The 6,955-nt window shown below is 44.3% G+C and overlaps 1 pseudogene; it reads left to right on the forward strand.

Annotated features, from left to right (window-relative positions):
* Positions 1–429: 429 nt before the first annotated feature.
* Positions 430–5,414, forward strand: LOC123158586 (protein argonaute 4A-like; annotated as a pseudogene).
* The last annotated feature ends 1,541 nt before the right edge of the window (positions 5,415–6,955 follow it).

A 6,955-nucleotide genomic window follows, 5' to 3' on the forward strand; every position in this document is an offset into this window, starting at 1 on the left:
TTCTTTGTAGATGAGTAGCAAGGGTGATCCAAATCCAAGCAAGTCCCATGGCGAACCCAGAAAGTCACCAATGTCCCACACTGAAAAGGGCGATCGCAGCAAGACGGCCACCCCTCGGAGGCTACCGATCACGAGGCCACCTCAGCTTGGCAAGAGAGGGGAGACCATACAGCTACTCATGAACCACTTCAAAGTCTCTGGGAATCCAACACATGACTTCTTTTACCACTACAATGTAGGAGAACATGCCTCGACCTACCTACATTACAGAGCTAGTCCATCACCGTTCCAGTTCTTGAAATTAATTTCCATGCATTGGCTACATTTTGACACTTGGTTTTCTATTTTTATGGGTCGTATCGAGCGCAGGTGGATCTCAAGTATGAAGACGATCATCCGGTAACCGGACAAGGAGTATGCAGAAAGGTGATGAAGCAGCTGCACGAGACCTATGCCTCTTTGCTTCAAGGCAAGCAGTTCGCCAACGATGGCGACAAAAGCCTCTTCACCTCTGGGCCTCTCCCATTTGCCTCCAATGTTTTTGATGTTGTCGTAGACGGCGATGCTTCGTCCAGAAAGTAAGGCATTCATCAACTTCAATCCATCACCCATTTCTCACCAGGGAAAGCTGATCTGTTCTTAAGCTCACCGATCTCTCTTTGGTCGGGGGAATTGTTTTGCCATTTACCTCTGCAGGATTGCAACGAGCCAGAGCCCAGGAGGAGATGGCAGCCCAGGGCCAAGTGACAAGAAAAGAATGAAACGGGCAGGACTTGACAAAAGGATCAAGGTGGATATTACCTTCACAGCAAAGGTTCCGATCAGTGCCATTGGCCATGTCCTTGGTGGTGGTCAGGACACTGAGAACTCGCAGGAAGTTCTTCGGGTTCTTGACATCATTCTGAGGCAGAACGCTGCAAGACAGTACGTTGTTGTGTTTATTTAAGAACAACTTCTTCTATCTTTTATCTAAAATGTTGCCAACTCTATGATTACTCATTCTTAGTCTCTTTCTTAATCACTTTCTTGTTGGCTGCAGGAATTGCCTCTTAGTCCGACAGTCTTTTTTTCGTAGAGATTCTGATTACGTCAAGTTGGGTGGCCGTGTTCTCGGTTGTCAGGGTTTTCATTCTAGTGTTCGACCCACTCAAAGTGGGCTTTTACTCAATGTTGGTATGTTTATAACCTACCTAGTGGCCTAATTTGCACGAGCTTCCTGGTAAAACGTTTTTTTACAAGATTGACGGTGCATATTTGCACGCATGATATATAGATTGTTGAATTTGTGCAGATTTATCCACCACCAAGGTAGTGGAGCCTGGGCCGGTGATTGTTTTTCTGCTCTCCAACCAGGGTGTCACGGACACTTCTAGCATTGACTGGGGCAAAGTAGGCTGAAACTTAGTGATTTCTTGTTAACATATTCATAGCCCTTCAAACATTCATCATTACTACACTACAATGTTTCCCTGCTCTAATCTTGGTCGTCCATGACATAATTTTAGGCTAAACGGGCGCTGAATAAATTAAGGATTGAAACCACTCACACGAAGGCGGAATTTAGGATTGTCGGATTGTCCGAAAACAGTTGCTATAACCAGACGTAAGATGTTACTCTTGATTTGAATCAGGAAATGCGAGTTCACGGCACATGCCTCAGCTGCTCTCATTTCAATATAACTCATATAATTTTTTTTGATCTAGGTTCCCACTAAAGCAAAAAGATGGCAACGGCACTGTGGATGTAACTGTCTATGATTACTTCATGGACCGTTGGTCGATGAAGCTGGAGAAGTCTGCTCATATGCCATGTCTAAATGTGGGGAAGCCAAACCGCCCAACATACCTCCCGCTGGAGGTCCCTCCCTCGCTTCCTATTCTTGTTTTGAATCAGTCTTTTGGTAGTCATGTCTTTCTTTTTGTGTGCTCATTTCCATGTTTGTTACAGGTTTGCCGTCTAGTGCCATTGCAAAGGTATAAAAGGTCTTTGTCCATGTCGCAAAGGTCAAAGCTGCTGGAGGCATCCAGGCAGAGGCCGGATCAGAGGATGTCGAAGTTGCATGGTGTAAGTTACTCTGATACCCTGAATTCAGCTAAACTGCGGTAGATACGTTCACAACGTCTCCTAAAAACATCAAAAAGACAAAAAATAAATTCTCAATTTTGTTTACCAATCATGGTAGGAGTTGCGTGCCAATGATTATGATTCCGAGCCAATGATGAGGGAATGCGGCATATCAATAGTTCCAGACTTTACCCAGGTTCAGGGTAGAGTCCTTGAGGCACCACAGGTTGGCATAGCCCTACCTGTTCTTTTGACTGGCTGTTTTTGAATGCGTATTGTGCGCACGCCCTTTTCTGCTTTGCATCTAATTAAGTATCGTAATGTGCAGTTAAGCGTTGCAGATGGTAGACAACTATACACACCTAATGGGAGATGGAACTTCAATAAAGACGTGAGCAACTGACCATACCTGTTGATTGGACTCCACATATATCCACCATATACTATTTATTTTCGCGTCGACGTGGTAACATTCCCAGTTCTATTCTTCAGGGGTTTATTCAGCCGATTGAGTTTACGAAGATCTGGGGAGTCGTTAATTTTTCTACACGGCGTGATGTTGAAGATCTTGTTTTTCGCCTTTTCCAATGTGGTGACAAGAAGGGAATTGTAAGTTCGCCGCTTCACCTTATGTTGGGCCTTTTCAAGTGTCCTGGTAGCGCTCAACCAGTTTGATTTGCAGAAAATGGACAAATATACAGCTGTAATTCAGGAGAGGCATCAAATGAAACATGAATCTCCGGCAAAAAGGGTGGAGGATATGTTTCATCAGATAAACAGAGTATTCGGAGAAAATAATCCAGAGTTTCTCCTGTGTGTTCTTCCTGAGAAGAACTGTGACATATATGGTTTGCTCTGCCTCTGCTAACTCAGCCTTGCTAATAAGCTTCAATATGCCTCTACCAGCCATCCAAGCCTTTCTTCTTGTTCTTATCAGGACCATGGAAGCGCGAATGCCTTGCACAACGTGGCATTGTTACACAATGCTTGGTTCCTCCTCCCAATGCCAAAGATCAGTACCTCACAAATGTGCTGCTAAAGATAAATGCCAAGGTTTGGATTATGATTTGCATTGCCATCTTCAATGTACCACATATATACTTTGGATTTGTTAGCTGAAAAACTGAATGCTTTGCTTTTATTAATTTTTTCTTGCCAAACAGCTTGGCGGCTTGAATTCATTGCTGAAAAAGGAAATAGCCCGTGCTATTCCTCACGTGTCGAGGATTCCAACCATCATCTTTGGTATGGACGTTTCCCATGGTTCACCAGGGCGTGACGTGCCATCGGTTGCTGCAGTAAGTAACATATTATGCTTCTGTTTTCAGTTTCCTGCAGTAAGAAACTTAGGTGTCAGCTGATAGTCCTTGAGAGATTTTCCAACCGATAATTTTCTGACTCACCCCGGTATTTTTGGCTTTTACCTAGGTTGTTAGTTCATTGGAGTGGCCAATCATCTCAAAATACAGAGCTTCTGTGTGCACTCTACCACCCAGGCAGGAAATGATCAAAACCTTGTTTAAGCAAGATGGAGATACTGATCATGGCCTCATTAAGTGAGTTTCTGCTGCATAGGTTTTAGATAAGTGAAATTTAAACAATGTTAATAACAGTGCTTCCTAACCGTATGCTTTTCTTTTTCTTCTTTTTGCTCACTGGGCTATAACATTTCAGGGATTCACTAGTTGCCTTCCTCGGAAAAGACAATAAACTGAAGCCGGAACAAATTATCATTTTCAGGTCAGTTGTCCTCCTGGGATAATGCGCGCAAACGTTAACTGATAGTGTACTTTCTACTTCAGCATCATAACTTTTTTTTTTGAAAATAATCATAACTGTCGTGTAGAAATTGGTTTATTAATTGTGTGTTGTCCCTCAGGACACTCCCCACATTTTATTCATAGTGCTAAGAGTACAAACTGACTCTAATACTTGACGTCTTCAGTAAGTTTACTTTGGCACCCTGATGCTGTCTAAGGAGTTCTATTGTCTGGATATTAGGGATGGAGTTAGTGAGAGCCAGTTCGATCAGGTGTTGAATGATGAGCTAGGCCAGATCATGGAGGTAACATAAATGACATCCAATTCTTCCTCATGCGCCGGTTCTTGATGTAATGATGTAATTCTAATTGATACTACAGGCATGCAAGTTTTTTGGCGACGAGCATTTTGGTGGCAACTGGTTCCCCAAGTTCACAGTGATAGTTGCACAGAAGAATCATCACACAAGATTTTTCTTGCGGAATGGAGTGAATAATGTTCCCCCTGGTAACCTATATCTTTTAACCAACTACCTTTACATTCTTTCAAAAAAATTTCTGAATTTTCAATCTTTCAATTTTAGTGGAGGACGGCAATCATCGGGATCGTTAGGTTGTTCCGTTTGTATATACACATTCACACGAAATCAAAAACACTTAATAAGAATCTCTACACACCTAGCTACCAGAAAACTATTATTTGCAATTTTGTATGGATCAAACAAGCTCAATTTCTATGCTTTTTGTACACATACATTCTTATCATAGTCCTACTTTCCCGTTGTTTAGGTACTGTGGTTGATGGAGTAATCTGCCATCCCAGGAACTATGATTTCTACATGTGTGCTCATGCTGGCATTATCGTATGTTCTCTCTATACCTTGTGTGAGTTGTGATTGTAATTCACTGCTTTGCAAGTGCTTATTTGAATCTAATTAAGTCAGTCCTCTATGCTCGTGTGTTAATTCCAGGGGACTACAAGGCCAACACACTACCATGTGCTCCATGATGAGATAGGCTTCTCTACTGACGATCTGCAGGAGCTCGTGCACTCCCTGTCCTACACGTATGTGCACTGAAACAGTTACAAAAGATTCAATTGTTACCTTAATTTGCCTCTGGTCCATGACCATAGTTGCACTCTTTGTGACATTTTGATGCTTGTGTACTCGTTTCAGGTATCAGAGGAGCACCACAGCCATCTCAGTAGGTAATTAAGCATGATTTGCCATTACTTGATTGATCTCGCAACAACTTATCAGTCAAATCGGCATGCATGGCTGATCATCTGATTTTTGCTCTCTCTCTCAGTTGCTCCCATCTACTATGCACACCTTGCCGCGGCGCAGGTGGCCAAGTTCACCAGGCTCGATGACGGCATGTCGGAGACGTCCTCCCAGGCTGAGGCTGCGCCGGTGCCGGAGCTGCCTCGTCTGCATCCCAATGTGGCATCGTCCATGTTCTTCTGCTGAGTCGTCCCGTGGTTTGCCCATCGTCCGTTATTAGTGACTGGAACTTTATCAAATGCTACATGGAACCGGTCATGGTGCTTTTGGTTTTAGCTGCTAGTAGATTTAATGGATGTTATCTGGAAGAACAATCTTTGATTGCTACCATATGGTACTTTCCGCGGAGCTCCTTCGCAATAATAATCTGAACTTTCGATAGTCAGGACCTTAAACTCTGCTCATGTTCTCCCGCAAAAAAAAAAAAAAACTCTGCTCATGTGCATCGTGCCAACGTATTCGGGGTGTCATGTTTATAAATGTCCAACGGTTTATAACATTTAGCTTAACAATAAGTGTCACCATAGTTTTTTTTTATTCTATACTTTGCTGTTAATTACTTCAATTAGCAAGGAAAGGCATGGCTGTTGAGCCTGCTTACAGGTTAGAGGAGATTGTAGTGAAATAAAATATGCTAACAGTAAAACATAGGATTACCCATTATTAAATTTATTTCTTCTGCAAACCAGAGGTGCCAGGTAGCCACAAAAATGCAACTAAGAGATAATTATTTGAGGATATTACTAATTAAGCAACAACTTGCAATCTAGAAGTAATTTCTCGATTTCAAACTGAAATTATGAGGTAATTTGCAATATTCATATCAGTGCAAAATACAGGAGAGAGAAAAAAAAATTCCATCCTCATCTAGGCAATGAAGCAAACCTTCCTCATATTTTGACTCCAATTTACACCTGAAGCCCAACCTTGTCCAGCGCCTTCACGGTGGTGCCGGTGGCCATCAGATCTGATGCCTTTGACCTGCCCCTCTCGGAGTTCAACTTGGATTGTGTGCTTGTCTCGGCTTTGGGCGCCAATTGACGGTGGGATTTGGGTTGCAGAGTGTGCTAGAGGCTTAGAGCTGCGCTAGTTGGGAAGGTCGGTTGGCCGCGCGGGTGGCGAGTGGACGGCGGGTCTGGTGACATCGTGTGGAGCGCCTCTATCTCCTTTCGTGTCTGATATGAAGGTTGTTGCCACGCCTAGCTCATCTACCTTCTAGATCCAGTTCTGGGCGCTCTTTGGTCGCCAGATTTCGGGCGGGTGACTCGTGATGGTAGTTAGGGTTTCGGAAGGAAAACCCGGCTCGAGGATGGCCACGACAATGACGACGACATCCGTGGGTGTTGCCCCCTTCTTGGAGGCGCCATCGAGGACCTCTTTCCCCTCCTCACGTCGTCCCGAGAGAAAACTCAATCCTTTTCGATTTGGCGGCGGCAACGCACTGGCGCTGCCGCTTTGTTGAAGGCGCCACTGTCGAACTATGGGGGTTGTGATTGTGTTGGCCGGTCTGTTAGCACTAATCTTGTTAGTTACTCCCTCCGTTCCGATTTACTCGTCGTGGTTTTAGTTCAAATTAAACTAAAACCACGACGAGTAAATCGGAACGGAGGAAGTAGGTGTGTGCGTGTGTGTCAAGCCGTTGGCGTAGACGCATAGGTAGTGGGAGCAGTAGTCGTGGCCGTTGGACGCCGGCCGCGTCGTGCGTGTATGAGCGCGTCGTGCGCAGCGGCCTGGGCGGACGGATCGCGAGCTAGGTGGGTAGTCGTGTGGGCGTGTGCATGTGCTTAGCCTGGGTATAAAATACCCTCATGTACTGATCGTTGTGGATCGAAGTGAGCCATGTA

Source organism: Triticum aestivum, chromosome 7B (genome assembly GCF_018294505.1).
Source record: "Triticum aestivum cultivar Chinese Spring chromosome 7B, IWGSC CS RefSeq v2.1, whole genome shotgun sequence".
Lineage (NCBI taxonomy): Eukaryota > Viridiplantae > Streptophyta > Magnoliopsida > Poales > Poaceae > Triticum > Triticum aestivum.